General features: G+C 41.5%; 1 long non-coding RNA gene across 13 annotated transcripts; it reads right to left on the bottom strand.

The window, feature by feature from the left end:
- Window positions 1-10,358: 10,358 nt before the first annotated feature.
- On the bottom strand, window positions 10,359-17,486 carry LOC123098199 (uncharacterized). Of its 13 annotated transcripts, XR_006447676.1 has the most exons (8): window positions 16,208-17,486; window positions 15,504-16,105; window positions 15,332-15,419; window positions 14,017-15,236; window positions 13,059-13,867; window positions 12,584-12,657; window positions 11,271-11,318; window positions 10,359-11,168 (listed from the first exon to the last, which is right to left on the bottom strand). It is a non-coding gene; the product is annotated as an uncharacterized lncRNA (long non-coding RNA). The 13 variants fall into 13 exon arrangements; XR_006447670.1 differs by having other exon boundaries at window positions 10,359-10,898; window positions 11,009-12,657; XR_006447671.1 differs by having other exon boundaries at window positions 11,271-12,657.
- Between the last annotated feature and the right edge of the window lie 2,295 nt (window positions 17,487-19,781).

The following is a 19,781-nucleotide window of genomic DNA, read 5'->3' as shown; positions in this document are numbered from 1 at the left end:
AACAACTTCATAGTTCTCATAATTCCAAGAGCGGTTGGGAACTCGACAAATTGCTATCTTCCGTAGACGATAGCCACCATGATCGTATTTGAACGTACGTAGATCATCTGTGTGCTCAACCTCAGGGCACTCTGAGATCTTTGGAAGTGGAATCCGCTGATGAGTGTACACATTCACAAGTTCCCACTCGCAATTGTACCCAATATAAACAACCAAGTCTCCATTTGTGCCAGCCCAGGCCTTACCCTTAAGCGATGACATCTTGACATCACACGTATCGTTATCAACCGGCATCAACTTGCACAAGGCGAGGCCTCCGTCGTCCGCGCCCATGCAAACAGGCTTATAGCAAAGAAGATAAGGGAGATCCCTGGACCCTTGGGTTCCTTGTAATGATGTTATTAGTTGAGTCGAGAATGGTCTTGAACGAACCTGCCATGCTAGCCGAGGTGATGACGTCGCACCGATCAATGAGTTCCTCCACCACGTCATCTTTCAGATCGGGGCAAGAATAACGGGGTCGTTTATGGCTTGTTCCCTCCATGGAGAAGACGATCAAACAATGGCAGAAGGAAGGGTGAAGTCAAATGGAGGAGGGAGGAAGAGCGTGCGACAGCAGTTCCAAATCGAGAGGGGAAGGCGAAGAGGCGATGGACGGTTGCCACGGTACACGAAGAGGTGCCCCGGCCTACATAGGCGTCCGTTCGGAAATTGTAAAAAAGGACTCACCGTCGTCTCATTGACATGTTGGAACGGGACCACATGTCAACGAAACATGGTGTGTCATTTCTCGTGCAAAATGCGATCTGGCCGTGTTGGCCCGAAGTGCCGCATTATTTCTCGACTTTATTTTTTTAATGGCGTGCCGTTCAGTTTTAAAGCACGACTAAGGCTGGTCATAGTGGGGAGTAACTTATCCTAGTGTCATGCATATGACACTAGTCTAAGTTACTACCTTCATAGTGCAAAATAACATAGTAGTAGTGTCATAGAGGACTTCATTTATTAGCTTGTAGACTCATCTTGTCTTGGGAAGCGCTATGTTACAGTAACATATTATGTTACCACTTATCATTAACTACATGCCACGTAAGCAAAATTTTCTTGGAGTGCGCTATGTTACTAGCTAAGTTACTCCCACTATGACTAGCCTAACTGGTACTGTATGCAGAGCAAATATAAACTACTCTACCACTACTCCACCTCTAGTACTAGTAGTATAAAAAAGATATATAGGCTGGAGCTTCAACGCTTTCTTGCTAAGGGATGCCCACTTGCTTCTCACACTATCACCCTCTCTCTAGATCTAAAAAGACGGCCTCTCTCTCCCTCCTCACCGGTGGTCACAGATCCGCCGGGGAAGAAAAGGACGTGCAGCGTTGACGCACTCCTCGTCGGCGAGCGAGGTCACGCACTGACGACAAGGTCGTCCTCTCAGACCTAGCGCCCGCGCGGGATGGCCTCCGTCCCCAAGCTCGCTGCCGTAGTGTGCGCGGAGGACGACGACCACGAGCGAAGGGACTTCCCGCCGACCCTCGGGTATGCTACCTCTTTTCGAACCATACCCATGTTCTATTGCCCCATCTGCCACGTCGCTGCATGTGGATCTTTTTCCAATCCACCATCTTCCCAATCTGCTATCCTCTGCTCTGCTGGTCACGCAGACGAAAACCTTAATTTGCACTATTAAAGGAAACCCTACTTCATGCAGACTAATCCATGTATGGGTTGAATAAGGAAAGGAAGGGAGACTGTACTGTCCAAGAGAGTAGGCATCGAACCCACATCTAGGTTGAAAAGGGGAAAATCAGTAGCTAAGGAACGAGTCTCGTGTCTCTTGGTTGAAGAAGGGTAGAAAGGCATGACAACGCAATAGAGAATGACCAGGTCGATCGGTTTGTATTCTCACATAGGAAAAAGGTGGCTAAAGAGAGAAAAATGGGACGTAATCCACATATGCTGCCTGGATAGTTGTTGCTCTGGGCAACCATACCTCCCTCACCACTCTATGCGTCCATGGAGGTACATCGTATTTGTGCGCCCACTGTCTGAATGGGCCTCCCATGCTCTTATTGCCACTTTTTTGCTGTTAGTATAACGCCAGCAGTCAAGTCAAGCAATGCTACTGCTAAAGTGATGCCACATTTAACTAATGCCGCACTCAGTCTAATGCCATCGATAAATTTAAGCAATGTCATTTAATGTCACTGGATTATTTCAGGGTTAGCTATTGATTGTGGATGTATTAAAGATTTTTCAGCTAAGGCATTCTAATGATGTTGCACAACCAGTATACCAACGATGAATCTTGTTACTACCTTCAGATTTTTGCACTGTTAATGCTTATAGATTACATACCTCACTTTCATGAGATAAGTCAATTTTTTTGTACAGTGTCAAGAGGAAAGGTCAAGAGTGGGCCCCTCCTCCTCCGGCTGTTCTCTTGATTCGTTCGATCAAGTTTTTATGTTTGACCGATTATCAAGATTGGGATAGCAATTTTTAGGCCCCCTCGAGTTCGAAATGATATTTACCTTGAAGGTACATGGTTTGCAATTTTTTTATACTGTCATTAGTTAATAATGCTAGTTACCTTCAGATTTTTGTATTTGGTTTAATGCTCATGCATAGCTAGTATACCAATGCTGAAACTTGTTACCTTTACAATTTGTATTGTTAATTCTTATAGAAATCTTCCAGTGCTAGAGTTTATTGAAATCTGTTCAGTAAAACCATTGTACTGTACCCTGTAATAAAATAACTACTCTACTGTTGCACTAGCCACTGGATTAGTGTATATTTGTACTATTCGAATGGTGTTGCATTAGCGTATGGACATAAATAAAGTGTGGCAAGCTTTCCTAGATATGTGCTCAAGAAAACTACTACCTGTTTTTCTAAATACTAGACGTTGAAAAAAAATATTCAAAAAAAATACTAGACGTTGGGTACTTTAAATTGAACTGCGAAAACGTCTTATATTAAGGAACAGAGGGTGTAGAGTTCACTTAAATTATCCCGGTAAAGCTAGTCACACCTTTGTTAAATTTAATGTTCATTATGTTACCGAAGGAGGTCTGTATGTTTGTCTCTAATGCCTGTCGACTACATACCTGACATCATGATGTAATGTTAAGTCATTTCCTTTTGTACAGTGTCACTGAATTGTCAAGGTGGTGATGGCATTTTATTTTAGTTGAACTGCACAAAATATGCTTAAAAGAAGAGGAAAGGTCAGGAATCGATCATTCTTTCAGAAAGAACTATATATGCCTTCCTGACATCAGCCGCTGTTGCCTTATTTATTCCTACAAACAGGTGGTTAGAAACAGTCTTGCTATCTTTTCTCATTTAGAAATTGGAATGCTTATATTTGTGAGTCTATGCTTCAACTAGTGCCACTTTTATAGTAATCACACTTTCAATATCTATGCAAATAGGGATGCTCAATTTTAGTGGACCTGCACAAAAAGTCCAAATGGTTCAACATTAGGAGCATGTTTTCTTCCAAACCTTTATATCCAATTGGTTGCACTATGAGCTGTTCATTACGAAGGTACATGGTTTGCTACTATCTTGCTACTCTTTTTGTACTGTCATTAGATAGTAATACTAGTGGTTTGCATGTGTTATTGGCAGGGTGGACCTACATTGGAGGTGCAGGACAGGATTCAATGATAGGATGCTCAATTTCGGTTGTATCGATTTCACCTCTTCCATCACTGCGAACATGGATATCCTTGGTCTGATGAAGAATAGGCGCTATATTTCTGCTCTGAACCAGCAAATCAATTGAGTACGAAATTGTCCAGGGAAAAACATGACTGTATCAAATTGTCTAGTACAAAACATGACAGATGCTAAGCGGAAGAGATGTGTTTAAACCGAAAATACAAGGTGGGGTATATGTTTACTAGCTACTTGATATTTGTGCAGACAGAGATGTCTGCCCGTTGCTATTTGGCAAACAAACAAAGTGGCCACAATTTTGGTTGAACTGCACAAGAGAATAGTATAGTCACTGCATGCAGTGCCATTTGAAAATAGACATAGAAAGATTGCATAGTCACTTCATGGACTGCAGAAAAGTAGTATTGTACTATTTATTGGCCAACACTAGGTGCTTCATTGCTTTGGTCTGATTATACAATGGACATCATTTTGCCTAAGTTAAAGTTTGTATTTCGAAAATAGTCTCGCCGTGTGATCGAGAGAAGACCAAATCATATTGCAGTGGATGTTCCTCCATCATGTGTGGTTCATTCTCATGGTTCCAGCTGTTGGTGAAACCACTTACGTTTGCAAGAGGAATTGTAGACTTCACAAACAAATTTGTCTTTCAGTCTGTACTGAATGTTGGCCAAGAGAAGCATCCATGTTAGTAAGAAGAATAGATGTTTTTTCTAGATCTTTGCTTTTGGAGCTACATATTTGTATATGATCTGTGAATCATTGAGATGCATTAACATGTTGATCTTATGTATGGGAACGTACTAGTTGGTTTTGAATTTGGGCTACTAATGTGAACATATTACAATACCAGGCCTGTGAGTCTCGTGTGAACATTTCAAACGGATCGGCTCTTACTGTTGTGCACAGCATGATCCTTATTTCTTTGTTCTCGGTGTTTACAAGTTACTAACAGTTCCTTATTTCTATTCGCTCAGTGTTTACAAGTTACTGATCGATCACTAGCTAGCCTATTAATGCGCTCCTGGCAGTTTTAGTTGCGACGCAAGATCCGAAGTGGCAGTTTTTTGAATAAAAATGCCTACCTCTGAAGAAACTGACAAGCTGCTTTGAAGAAAATGCCATGCGAATATGAAGAATCTGCCAGCAAAAACGTTTGCAAATGCCCTATCTCCCAGCTAACATTCATCAGCTAATGCGATCGTACACGTACACCATCCGACCTACTCGATCCTACACGTACACTATCCAACCTTCTCGATCCTACACGGATAAATAGCGGATCACACACGTACTACCTCCTTTCCGGTTTGCAGGGCTCAATTCAAGAAATGACCTACTCGATCCTACATGAATAAATAGCGGATCACGCACGTACTAGTACCTCCTTTCCGGTTTGTAGGGCTTAGTTCAAAAATCTCACCAACCAAGGTACTCCCTCCGTCCGGGTTTATAGTCCTGTGAGCCAAAGAAGCAAGACCAAGGCATGGCAATAATTAACTGCATGCATAAGTTTAAGCCTAATTATTTCCAGCGATTTAAGTGGCTGCATGCGTGCCCTCAGCTGCGACTCATTGCATGCTGCTCCGCGTACTGGCTGCGAGCGATTCTGAGTGGCTGCATGCAGCCGGCCGTAATTAAGTCAGCTAACTGATGCGAAAAAGATGTGCTTTAATTGTTGCGGGCCTTTTAAATCCGTGGAATCATTTTTGACAAGGAGGGAGTACCTCATCTGGATGATTCGAGTGCACTCGTTTGACCGTCATGCCGGCGTGCGACCCAGCACGGACGGGACGCACCACTGACGGGACGGGACGGCACAGTCATAATTTCAGTTTTTCTAGTTTTCCACGGCAAGCTGGCGCGCTAAGCCATGCCTGCTTATGCATTGAATTCCGATGACCGCGATGACCGTCGCGTTTCCCGCGACACACTAGTTCGCCTACCTTCCGCCTATAATTACTGTTTCCCGGGCATCTCCGGTGGCACCATCACCCAACTCGCCCTATCCTCATAAGCCCCCATCGGCCCGACGTTGCTCGCCACTTACCCTCGCTCTCGCCACGTCCGCCATGCCCCCGCCCGTCCACAATAGGCGACGCCGGAGGCGGTCACCGCCGGAACTAGTGTTCGGTTTTTCACCGGAAGGCAGACGGAGGGAGGAGGCATTCTATCGGTCTTTAAATGGCAATGCGGAGTATGAGGAGTTGTTGGAGTGCGACCACCTGGCGGAGGAGCAGCGTATTGCCGATTTGCGCCGCCAGCGGGACATGGAGCAGCAGCGCACCGACGCTCTGAGTCGTGTGCAGAGCGCCCGCAACTGGCCCGACTACATGGAGGCCGGCGCCCGGCAAATAGCCCTGGAGGCTGTCGGGCACGCATGCGTTCACGACGCCGAATTTTACTACAAGCTCGTCAAGTGGGTTTCTCGCTTAGAAGCTGAAGCTTCGGTGGACCACGCCGGCATGGAAAGGGCCAACGTGCGCGAGCAACGCGCCCTATCGCACCTCTGGCAAGTCCGAGGCGAGGCGAGGACGCCGGTGCCGGCGTTTAGCGTGTACCTTAGATGGCGGCCGGCATCGTCTAGTTAGCTAAGAGTAAGTTAGTACTTGTACACTACTAGAGTATTAGTGGGAGTATGATACGTCTCCAACGTATCTATAATTTTTGATTGCTCCATGCTATTATATATTCTGTTTTGGATGTTTAATGGGCTTTATTTTACACTTTTATATTATTTTTGGGACTAACCTATTAACCCAAGGCCCAGTGCAAATTGCTGTTTTTTTTTGCCTATTTCAGTGTTTCGCAGAAAAGGAATATCAAACAGTGTCCAAACGGAATGAAACCTTCGGGAGAGTTATTTTTGGAACAAACGTGATCCAAAGGGCTTGGAGTGGACGTCAAGAAACAACCGAGGAGGCCACGAGGCAGGGAGGCACGCCTGCCCCCCTGGGCGCGCCCCCCACCCTCGTGGGCCCCTCGTGGCTCCACCGACCTACTTCTTCCTCCTATATATACCTATGTACCCCGAAACCATCGAGGAGCACCACGAAACCCTATTCCACCGCCGCAACCTTCTGTACCCGTGAGATCCCATCTCGGGGCCTTTTCCGGCGCTCCGCTGGAGGGGGCATCGATCATGGAGGGCTTCTACATCAACACCATAGCCTCTCCGATTATGTGTGAGTAGTTTACCTCAGACCTTCGGGTCCATAGTTATTAGCTATATGGCTTCTTCTCTCTCTTTGGATCTCAATACAAAGTTCTCCTCGATCTTCTTGGAGATCTATTCGATGTAACTTTTTTTGCGGTGTGTTTGTCGAGATCCGATGAATTGTGGGTTTATGATCAAGATTATCTATGAACAATATTTGAATCTTCTCTGAATTATTTTATGTATGATTGGTTATCTTTGCAAGTCTCTTCGAATTATCAGTTTGGTTTGGCCTATTAGATTGATCTTTCTTGCAATGGGAGAAGTGCTTAGTTTTGGGTTCAATCATGCGGTGCTCGATCCCAGTGACAGTAGGGGAAATGACACGTATTATATTGTTGCCATCGAGGATAAAAAGATGGGTTTTATATCATTGCTTGAGTTTATCCCTCTACATCATGTCATCTTGCCTAATGCGTTACGCTGTTCTTATGAACTTAATACTCTAGATGCATGCTAGATAGCGGTCGATGTGTGGAGTAATAGTAGTAGATGCAGGCAGGAGTCGGCCTACTTGTTGCGGACGTGATGCCTATATACATGATCATGCCTAGATATTCTCATAACTATGCTCAATTCTATCAATTGCTCGACAGTAATTTGTTCACCCACCGTAATACTTATGCTATCTTGAGAGAAACCACTAGTGAAACCTATGGCCCCCGGGTCTATTCTCCACTATATTAATCTTCCGTCAACTAGTTATTTCTGTCGCCGTTTATTTTGTGTTCTTTACTTTTAATCTTTACAACAAAAATACCAAAAATATTATCTTATCATCTCTATCATATCTCACTTTTGCAAGTGGCCGTGAAGGGATTGACAACCCCTTTATCGCGTTGGTTGCAAGGTTCTTATTTGTTTGTGTAGGTACGAGGGACTTGCGTGTGGCCTCCTACTGGATTGATACCTTGGTTCTCAAAAACTGAGGGAAATACTTACGCTACTTTGCTGCATCACCCTTTCCTCTTCAAGGGAAAACCAACGCATGCTCAAGAGGTAGCAAGAAGGATTTCTGGCGCCGTTGCCGGGGAGTCTACACACAAGTCAAGACTTACCAAGTACCCATCACAAACTCTTATCCCTCGCATTACATTATTTGCCATTTGCCTCTCGTTTTCCTCTCCCCCACTTCACCGTTGCCGTTTTATTCGCCCTCTTTTCCCGTTCGCTTTTTCTCTCGCTTGCTTCTTGTTTGCTTGTGTGTTGGATTGCTTTCTTGTCACGATGGCTCAAGATAATACTAAATTGTGTGACTTTGCCAATACCAACAACAATGATTTTCTTAGCACTCCGATTGCTCCTCTTACCGATGCTGAATCTTGTGAAATTAATGCTGCTTTGCTGAATCTTGTCATGAAAGATCAATTCGTCGGCCTTCCTAGTGAAGATGCCGCTACCCATCTAAATAGCTTTGTTGAGTTGTGCGATATGCAAAAGAAGAAAGATGTGGATAATGATATTGTTAAATTTAAGCTATTTCCCTTTTCGCTTAGAGATCGTGCTAAAACTTGGTTTTCATCCTTGCCTAAAAATAGTATTGATTCATGAAATAAGTGCAAAGATGCTTTTATCTCTAAATATTTCCTCCCGCTAAGATTATCTCTCTTAGAAATGATATTATGAATTTTAAGTAACTTGATCATGAACATGTTGCACAAGGTTGGGAGAGAATGAAATTAATGATACGTAATTGCCCTACGCATGGTTTGAATTTATGGATGATTATACAAAAAATTTATGCCGGATTGAATTTTGCTTCTAGAAATCTTTTAGATTCGGCCGCGGGAGGCACTTTTATGGAAATCACTTTAGGAGAAGCTACTAAACTCCTAGATAATATTATGGTTAATTATTCTCAATGGCACACTGAAAGATCTATTAGTAAAAAGGTGCATGCAATCGAAGAGATTAATGTTTTGAGTGGAAAGATGGATGAACTTATGAAATTGTTTGCTAATAAGAGTGTTTCTTCTGATCCTAATTATATGCCTTTGTCTATTTTGATTGAGAATAAGAATGAATCTATGGATGTGAACTTTGTTGGTAGGAACAATTTTGGTAACAACGCTTATAGAGGAAATTTTAATCCTAGGCCGTATCTTAGTAATTCCTCTAATAATTATGGTAATTCCTACAACAACTCTTATGGAAATTTTAATAATATGCCCTCTGATTTTGAGACTAGTGTTAAAGAATTTATGGTTTCTCAAAAGAATTTCAATGCTTTGCTTGAAGAAAAATTGCCTAAGATTGATGAGTTGGCTAGGAATGTGGATAGAATTTCTCTTGATGTTGATTCTTTGAAGCTTAGATCTATCCCACCTAAGCATGATATCAATGAGTCTCTCAAGGCTATGAGAATTTCCATTGATGAGTGCAAAGAAAGAACCGCTAGGATGCGTGCTAAAAAAGATTACTTTGTGAAAGCGTGTTCTTCTAGTTTTCATGATAATAAAGATGAAGATCTAAAAGTGACTAGTAAAGTGCCCGTGCGTTGCCACGGGCCTTAAAAAAATTAAGAACATTCTTTTGTTGATACTGGGTTATTCTTAAAATTACTATGTCTTCCTATTCATTGTGGATTGGTTTGTTACTGATTGCATATCAAATGTCACACGTATACAAAAGATAGCCAATAACATACAAAAAATAATTGAAATCCTCTTCACTTGTAATCTATTTCAATAAAAATGTAATTCACTAACATATACTATCAGATCTAACGCAGAAAATAAAGAAAGTTGTACAAAAACATATAACTCGTTATTGTGCATTACAAATGATAGGTGGCACATGGATGCCTTTTTATGCTTAAGACCAATCAACCCATAAAAACATATCTATTTTTATTTTCTATTAATTAAAGAGAACACATGCAGGATTTTGTTCCCTTATTCCACGATTCTACAACCAGACACTTGATTGCATTTTGCAATGCCCTGGCAAACCATTACACATACCTAACCATTAAGAACCATGGCAACACAAAATATTTTAACATTTTCCCATCTACTAATAGCTTGGACATGCCCCATCTATTTTTCTTGGCTCGGAAGGACTAAGGCCCCTCCAACTGCGCTCAACTTCTAGTATATCTCTTCTTTGAAGGCCATGTGAACAGTCATTCAGTAAGATCGTTCGTGATCATAAATGGCAATTATAATAACTTTGCATCTAATTTTTTGCAGTAGGCTTTTAACCTAGTGTTTTCCTAAAAAAGATACTTAAGTGAATAAAGCATTGCTCGAGATAGCATTGTGAGTTGGTTCGTGCTAAGATCATGCGAACTTTCACAAGGATGTCGATAACGACCACCTCATCGAAAAATATCCTATTCTACACATATATCAAACCTATATTATTTTTTAGTGTAAATTAAGGCTTGAGATTCAACTTTGGCTTATATTTCATTCAATCTGTAATTCTGTATACATGGAAGAATATTGCATTTACAAATCAGAACTTGTCTCATTATTAGCAGCAAATATTTTTTGTACAATATTAAACAAGTCGAAGCTCATTTCTCCCTCATACGTTCGGCCGTGTTCAAATGGGTGCCCAGCAGACTCCCCAAATTCATCCGTCTGGGCTCCCCCAAATCCAACTCATATGTGGGGAAGAAATATAGTTGTACGGACTATTCACCATGTTATCTCCAACACGTTGTTCCAACACAAGAATTCCACCCTACAACACACCCTTCCCACTCTTTCCCTATAGCATGACATTTTTTGCTGGAACCTGTCCATTAAAACCGGATGACACATGTAGAAGATTATAGGATGCAACTCAATTGTATTCATGGGAGTCTGTTACAATATATAGAGGGGATGTCCCGCGAGCCAGGGAGGCGTCGGCGCCGTGGCAGACGCGGCGGCCGGGGCGGCGGCATGTTATGGTGTGGAACTCAGGCCAGGGGAAAATAGTGCATAAGCTAGAACACCACTCACTATTACCTATACCATATCCTCCATTAAGGAAGAACTCACTAAATGAAGTGGGGAGCACCACACCATACCAGAAAGCACGAAACTCTTGTTAGTGTAAAAAGGAAAATAACATATATACACACAAAAGAAATGACTTGCGAAAACTAACCAGATGAGTAGCCTACTGATCTGTAACTAATTATGCGTATTCTGTAGCATAATAGTACAACTCAGCAGGAAAACTGATAATCTGTATGCATTTTCTGTCAAAGTCGACGACCTGTTCATACCAATGCACTTGTCCATTATCTTCCTTGAATCGGATGCAACTATATATACACACATGTTGATGATTTAAGGAGTCAGTCAGAAGACAAGGGGGAAGTAAACGAGGATATGTCGAACCTGCCTGTGAACGAAAGTACTATTACCTTTTTTTTCTTCTCAGATCCCATACTCCATTTACATAATCATAAACTCTGTAATTGAACGGATTAAAGAATAGGATGCCATACAAACATTACAACAATGTTAGTAATGTAGCTCCTGTGACATTTCACAAAAACGGCATTTTTCTACACTATGAGTACAAGATTTCCTACAGAAGATTTGTGCTGAAGCTTGAAACCCGTAAAACAAAAGACAAGACAAGCAAATAAGGGTTAGAAACCAAAGCTCTAAGAACTAGAATTCAAGATGTGACAATCCTATGATGTTGAGCTGCACATCTTAGCACATTGGAAAGTGTCTCTCACTTGATGAATATGATCTCAAAACACGATTTTAGTCTACAAAACAATCAGAATCAGGTCAATGGAACAATGGCATCTGAGATTTTTTTTCGAGAACGCAGCGGCTCGAGACGGCATCTCAGTTCGGCCTAGGAAGCATGCGAGGCAGTGAACCTTGGTGAGGCGCAAATGCGCGAGCATCCGTTCTAGGGCGTTCTCCCTCTCTATGTCAGTCAAGGCCGGCAGGCGGCCAACGATTCCACCATTTAGTACACAGTATATATAGTGTATTTAAAAGAATTTTTATCCACCATAACATATACTCCCTCCGTTCTAAATATAAGTCTTTCTATGGATTTCAATACAAACTACATACGAATGTATATAGACATATTTTAGAGTGTAGATTCACTCATTTTGCTTCGTATGTAGTCCGCAGTGGAATATCTAAAAAAGACTTATATTTAGAAACAGAGGGAGTAGTACTAATTATATTACCAGAAATTCAGTGAACAAATTTTAACACATCTACACATATTTATATTGAGCTTTTCGGCAGAATTTGAAACATCCTAGATGTCTCCTTACTAATCAACTCCCCTTTTTCGGTTTGATTATTCACATCTCTATACAAATCAATTTGGTTTACTGTCCTTAACAGTATAAAGTTCAAATCACTTTCCTCCCAAATTATTTACTTTTTGCAATATTGGTATCTTCAGACCCAAATAACAAAATACTATTACTAAGTAAATTCAAGAGAGATAATGCACGTAGAAATACTAAGAAATTAAGTGCACCTTCATGCGTGGACTGGTAGTAGGTTTTTACAAAATAAAAATTACACTACATACATAGATATCAGAGAATTTAAATCTGACATGCATCCTAACAAGAGAAAAAATATCCCCAAACTCACATGGGTAAGCAAATTAATTGTGGATACGTAGATCCATTTACGTGTGCATAGAAATAGCAATATAAATGAATCAACCAAGCCCTAACATGCTGACCTTATAGATGACTGCAAGGAATTGTTTCTCTTGTTTCATTGTGATAGTGGATAGGATCGTCTCCTTTCTAGTGCCTACAAAGCAAAGACCAATTGACGTAAGATTGGAAAAAGGCTATGCCGCTGAAAAAGTGAGCTAGACGGGGTTGCTGACGGTAGAGATATGCTATATGTACAAAGTATGTAGACTGTAGTGAAGAAATGCATCATCTTTAACATCAGGACATGCTATGTATTAAGTTGACATTAATAATTTCCAGGCAGGCAAAATTTAAGAAAAATGCTGCGTGAATCTGAATTGCACACTAAATGATTCAGAATTGAATCTAAGAACAAAACTAAGAGTGCTCCTCCATCTAAACAATCCACAAGTACTCGTTAAACTGGAATTATTTATCACCTTCACTTAGCCATAGTAATTCTGAAGACTGAATTTCAGAAACAACAATTCTAATAATCATTACAAGGGAAATTACCCATATTCTTGTTTGATGCTATCGGTAGTAAGACCGGCGGGTTTTCCTCTGTTTTGATTTCTTGGTGAAATCCGACAATCAACTCTCGATGAGGATAACTGGAAGTAGCTGACCAGCAGACTCGTAGCAACAACAATGTGAAGTTTATGGATATATGATATTTCTCATTGCAATTAATGCCACTAAATTTATTGATCCATCAAAATCATGCATAAGTGCAAAATAAAATGAATCTGAGTTGAGGGGAATAAGGATCAAACGAAAGAATGAATGGATCGCGCACATACCATTCATAAGTTCTTCTCTGGTTGGAAATGGAACCCAGTACGTGTCGCTGCAGCATCCTTCTCTTCGGTGCCGAGGAACCCCATTTGGCCATTAACTCCGGTGCCACCCTCAACATCTTCTATAACATGTCCGTTTCCACCACTGACATTTTGTTCGCCAGCTCAGTCACGAAGCCCTCTCCACCATGTTTCATTTTGTATTACATTACTCTCACATATCACACATAGTACTATTCAACCATGCATATCAGTGAAAATATAGGAATGGATCTCTATTACAACAATAACTACACACTTTTTCCAGAGTGACTTATATATATGCTTGCTACAACTATCTTCTACGCACCACCCTTGTTGCAGAATCGGCTGCGGTATCAGGTTCCTTCTCCCACTAACCACCTGTGTAACAATTTTGTTGTGGTTATTCTGAATAGCTGTCGTTGTCTCCCTCTGAGACTTGTGCGTGAGAAGAGGAGACCCATTGAACACACATTGTTATACGCCAGGCAAGAAATCACCGCACTGCACCACGCACCGCCGACCACAATGTCAAGTCCGTGATCAAAATTAAGAAGTGTTCTTGGCTTCCAACCTTGGCCAAAAACTGCCACCAGAACGCCATGTGGTCTCTCAAGAGGCAGGAAAGATTCTGGGGAAGCACCAGGACATACCTTCTACATCTCGGTGGTCGTGATGGGTGGCGTTGATCTCGTCGCCCCCTAGCAATGGCTCCATGGAGGGTTAGGGATTCTTTGGAGCGTGCTTTTATATCGGATGAGATGTGTGCCTCCCTCCTGTGAGCTTGCGACAATGCGCTCGTGACCGTCGTCCTCCATGCGTCATTGAAACACGAAACTGAATGAAGAAACAGTAAGCATATTGCTTCATGAAAAATCAAATACTATTGCAACTAAATATATAACACAGTAATGAGAGTGTCGAGGTTCTTGTGTGTATAGTCAGCCGGCAATAAGGTACAAATATGTTCTTATTTCATCAGTTTTATGTTTCTAGCAATGACAATACTTTTAAGCCACTGACTATTATAATCTATGAAAGAATGCTCCTGAGCAAACAAACTCGGGCCATATGTGTCTTTTTTTTGCAAGAAACCATGTAAAGTCCACTGATATTTGATAGTTGAAAAATTGGAAACTAAACATTAGCATATTCTAGGGGACCAGCACAAAGTGAGATATGTGGCCAGCGGTAAGGAATATTGACCACTCACAACATAAACAAAATTGTTCAACCTGATGTACCAGGGAATTATCGGCGTGGACGAGGTCTATTCAAATTTTCCTAAAGCACAAATTCAAAGTCCCAGTTAAGTATATAGTATACTGCTTACTGGAGAAATCATAATATTAGATTATTCTATAGTTAAGGCATGTAAAGGTTGGAACACACTGAATAAATGTCACTTAAAAAAATAGCCTTGAATTTTTCTATAGTTAATTGCCCGTGCGATGCAACAGAGACATACATATTTGAGTGGCTCAACGACAATCGTCCTGTAAATCTCCCCTCCCTCTCTGATCTTCCTCTCTCTACATATATGCCCATCTCCCTTCCTCCTATCTCCCTCTCTCTACATATATCCCCATCTTCCTTCCTCCGCTCTCCCTTCCTTCCACCCTCTCTCGCTCATTGTAGGCATCATAGGGGACAGACATTTTGTAGAGTACTAATAATTTCCAAGGACCATTGTTCGCCTACATCTATAGCACAGGCCTCTCTTCCTCCCACCCGCTCTTCCTAAGGTCTTCCTACCTTCCTAAGGTCTTCCCACGACAAATGAAAGGGAACAGAGAAGTAGCGGAGGTTTGCTTCGGATATTCTTCCATTGAGATACCATGCTGAACGGAAGCTTCTTCATCGATTCCTTCACCTATATAACAATCATTAAGCATATCAAATAGGGCTTGGTGTTCAGTAAGCAGCTGGAAAGGATTAAATGGAGTCCGCCTTTCACGAAGTCCCTACCAATGTATCCCGTCGGATGTCTCTGGCGTCAACTCTATAAAACACTTGTAACAAACTTCTTCCTGCTCAATATATTGGAGCAACTATGCTGCATTTGTAGAAGAAAATGACTCACAAGGAACAATCATTTTCTCTAAATAAAACATAAGAAACAAGTTGTATGTTGACTTACTCCTTTTAATCAAACATGCTGCATGGCATGGCACAAGTCTTCATGTTCCTATCAAAACCGCAACCGAGTTGCAGAAGCACTTGGTATTATCTCGTAATCTAGCAAACAATCAGAACTACCACCAAATGTGACTACCACGGTACCACATATGCTATGTCATGGTATCACATATCAATCTGTCACGAGTCATAAGACAAGAATAATACTATAGCCAAGATCTAAATGGGGCTTCACTGCAATCTACAACTGGATTTTGAAAGAAGCATAACTGAAGCATGTTGAATAAGTAAATATATTCTACAAACAGATTCTAATGGTGTATATCTGTATATGCAGCAAGTTGAAAAGTAAGAGATGCAGACAGCAAGCAATTGTCAGAGCACTTCAAAATACCATGATTAACCGGTGGCAAATAAATCATGAAACATGGGTTGTAACTTTCAACAAATAAACCAAACATCATAATGTCAGCACCCATCGGCATTGCAGGTGACGACCATGTTGCTGCCCTTGCCATTGTGGTTACGGTCATCCAAATCTTCCTCCTCGTCCTTCGATATAAATAATGCCCAGCATTGTGAACACCGTGACTCGGTTTTGACCTGCATCCATGCGAGTGAGATGGATCAGAGACTGATCTTGCATGAAAAGAAGAGGAAAACTATGGGAAAATAGAGGAACCCCAATGAATCTTGTTCACATACATTTGGTGTGTAGATGGATGGTTGCGACAGTGCAACAACAACACATGCCGGCATCACACGGAATATTTCTTACGACGGTCGCTTGCAAGACTCGGTAGGGCAGAGGAGCCTTGGTGTAGATGGCTACGGTCTGTGTCAGCTACGTACTTTCCGTTAGAGCACGTACGTACGCAGTGGTCGCTAAATGTGCACATTCAGCTCAGAATTCAAGAATCAAGAAACAGTACACATTCCAATGGTGAAATACAAGGATGCTACTACAACAGAATCGCTATTAAATCGGAATTACAAAAGACTGAAGAAATTACTGTTATAAGCACTCTTCGAAAGTTCAGAACCAGATACTTGCTAAACTTTGTAAGTTCTTAAACTGTATAAATCTAGGGTCCTAAATCTTTTTTCGTTGGCCAACACAAACAATCTGCAAACTTAATAGAAAAGAATGCAAAGAGAAGAAAAAGGCAAACCTTATGTGTGAATCAATGGATTGTGTGCCCGGCGGCCAAGCCACAACCATCCACGCAGATGAGCCTCGTCCAAATTCTTATACTGTACATTATACGTCCGTTCCATCACGATTGGAACACCCAGACATCAAATAAACGCCAGCCTGCGAGATCCTTAGCCGCCGCCGAGCCAACTGTATCATCACTGTGATCCAGCCAAGGAGCTGCCATGCTTGGCAGGGGAAGGACGACACCGACGCCATCGACGCAGATGAGCAGCGCGCGACCTGCCCCCACGGGTCCCATCGCAGAAGATGCCAACAAAAACAGGGAACTGGCCGACATCACCTCCATCATCCCGGAAACGGTGTGCCCGGATGGCCGCCATGGGGAGTGGCTGCCACAACAGCGATTCATGCAGAGACGGAAGACGCAGCGGAGTTGGGAGAGATAGAAGACCATGGGGCAGCCGGGGGAGGGGGCGGCAGCGACGATTATGCATATCCCGGTGTTCGTCGGCAGGGTTTGAAACCGCCCTGCCCTGGAGACTTGGCGGCGGCGATTCCCGGAGTTCGGCGGCGGTGGGATTGAAACCGCCCTGCCTTGCAGAGGCGGGGGCGGGATTCAAACTGCCATACCTTGCAGCGGCGGCGGCGACGTCTCCCCCTCGGACGGCGGCGGCGACAGCGGCGACGTCTCCCCCATCGGACGGCGGCGGCGGCGGTGACAATGATCGATGGGAGTGGGCAAGCAAGGATGGGGATTGATGGAGTTTTTTCGGGGCGGCGGCGGCGGAAACGATAGATGGGATCGATGGGAGTGGGCAACGCATGATGGGGTCGATGGTTTTTTTTGGGTGTGGTTTTTTTTGGATGGCTGCGTGGGAAGGGATGGGGTGGGGGAGGTGACGAAAAAACCAGCGAAAAAAAACCGTGGAGACTATTCACCAACTGCTCCATTAGGAGTAGAGATTGATGTGTCCCCTATTAAATCTTTGTTTTGCAATATGAATCTTGATAATGATGGGACTGGAGATGAGTCAACTTTAGTTAAAATGCGTCCCAATGATTCGGAGTTTTTAGATCTTGATGCAAAAATTGATAAAAGTGGGATTGAAGAGGTCTAAACTTCACATAGCAATGAACCCACTATCTTGGATTTCAAGAAATTTAATCATGATAATTATTCTTTAATAGATTGTATTTCCTTGTTGGAATCCGTGCTAAATTCTCCACATGCTTATAGTCAAAATAAGGCTTTTACTAAACATATCGTTGATGCTTTAATGCAGTCTTATGAAGAAAAACTTGAATTGGAAGTTTCTATCCCTAGAAAACTTTATGATGAGTGGGAACCTACTATTAAAATTAAAATTAAAGATCATGAATATTATGCTTTGTGTGATTTGGGTGCTAGTGTTTTCACGATTCCAAAAACTTTGTGTGATTTGCTAGGTTTCCGTGATTTTGATGATTGTTCTTTAAACTTGCACCTTGCGGATTCCACCATTAGGAAACCTATGGGAAGAATCAACGATATTCTTATTGTTGCAAATAGGAATTATGTACCCGTAGATTTCATTGTTCTTGATATAGATTGCAATCCTTCGTGTCCTATTATTCTTGGTAGACGTTTCCTTAGAACGATTGGTGCAATTATTGATATGAAAGAAGGAAATATTAGATTCCAATTTCCGTTAAGGAAAGGCATGGAACACTTTCCTAGAAAGAAAATCAAATTACCTTATGAATCTATTATGAGAGCTACTTATGGATTAAATGCCAAAGATGGAAATACCTAGATCTATTCTTGCCTTTATGCCTAGCTAGGGGCGTTAAATGATAGCGCTTGTTGGGAGGCAACCCAATTTTATTTTATTTTCTTGTTTTTTTTCTGCTTAGTAATAAATATTTTATCTAGCCTCTGGTTAGATGTGGTTTTATGTTTTAATTAGTGTTTGTGCCAAGTAGAACCTATAGGATCTTCTTGGATGATAGTTATTTGATCTTGCTGAAAAATTCCAGAAACTTTATGTTCACGAAAATAATTGTTAAAAATCGCCAGAATGTGATAAAATACTGATTCCAATTGAAGATGATCAATAAACAAATTATCTAGGACTTCCTATTTTGGTAGATTTTTCTGAGTTACAGAAGTTTGCGTTAGATACAGATTACTACAGTCTATTCTGTTTTTGACAGATTCTGTTTTTCGTGTGTTGTTTGCTTATTTTGATGAACCTATGGCTAGTATCGGAGGTTATGAACCATAGAGAAGTTGGAATACAGTAGGTTTAACACCAATATAAATAAATAATGAGTTCATTACAGTACCTTAAAGTGGTGGTTTGTTTTATTTCGCTAACGGAGCTCATGAGATTTTCTGTTAAGTTTTGTGTTGTGAAGTTTTCAAGTTTTGGGTAAAGATTTGATGGATTATGGAACAAGGAGTGGCAAGAGCCTAAGCTTGAGGATTCCCAAGGCACCCCAAGGTAAAATCCAAGGACAACCAAAAAGCCTAAGCTTGGGGATTCCCCGGAAGGCATCCCCTCTTTCATCTTCGTCCATCGGAAACTTTACTTGGAGCTATATTTTTTATTCACCACGTGATATGTGTTTTGCTTGGAGCGTCTTGTATGATTTGAGTCTTTGATTTTTAGTTTGCCACAATAATCCTTGCTGTACACACCTTTTGGGAGAGACACACATTAATCGGAATTTATTAGAATACTCTTTATGTTTCACTTATATCTTTTGAGCTAAACAATGTTGCTCTAGTGCTTCACTTATATCTTTTAGAGCACGGTGGTGGTTTTATTTTATAGAAATTATTGATATCTCATGCTTCATTATATTATTTTGAGAGTCATTTATAACAGCATGGTAATTTTCTTTGGTTATAAATTTAGTCCTAATATGATAGGCATCCAAGATAAAAACTTTAAAGTGCATTGAATACTAAGAGAAGTTTGATACTTGATAATTGTTTTGAGATATGAAGATGGTAATATTAGAGTCATGCTAGTTGAGTAGTTGTGAATTTGAGAAATACTTGTGTTAAAGTTTGTGATTCCCGTAGCATGCACGTATGGTGAACCGTTATGTGATGAAGTCGGAGCATGATTTATT

Source organism: Triticum aestivum, chromosome 4D (genome assembly GCF_018294505.1).
Source record: "Triticum aestivum cultivar Chinese Spring chromosome 4D, IWGSC CS RefSeq v2.1, whole genome shotgun sequence".
NCBI lineage: Eukaryota > Viridiplantae > Streptophyta > Magnoliopsida > Poales > Poaceae > Triticum > Triticum aestivum.
This window is presented reverse-complemented; position numbering and strand designations above follow the sequence as displayed.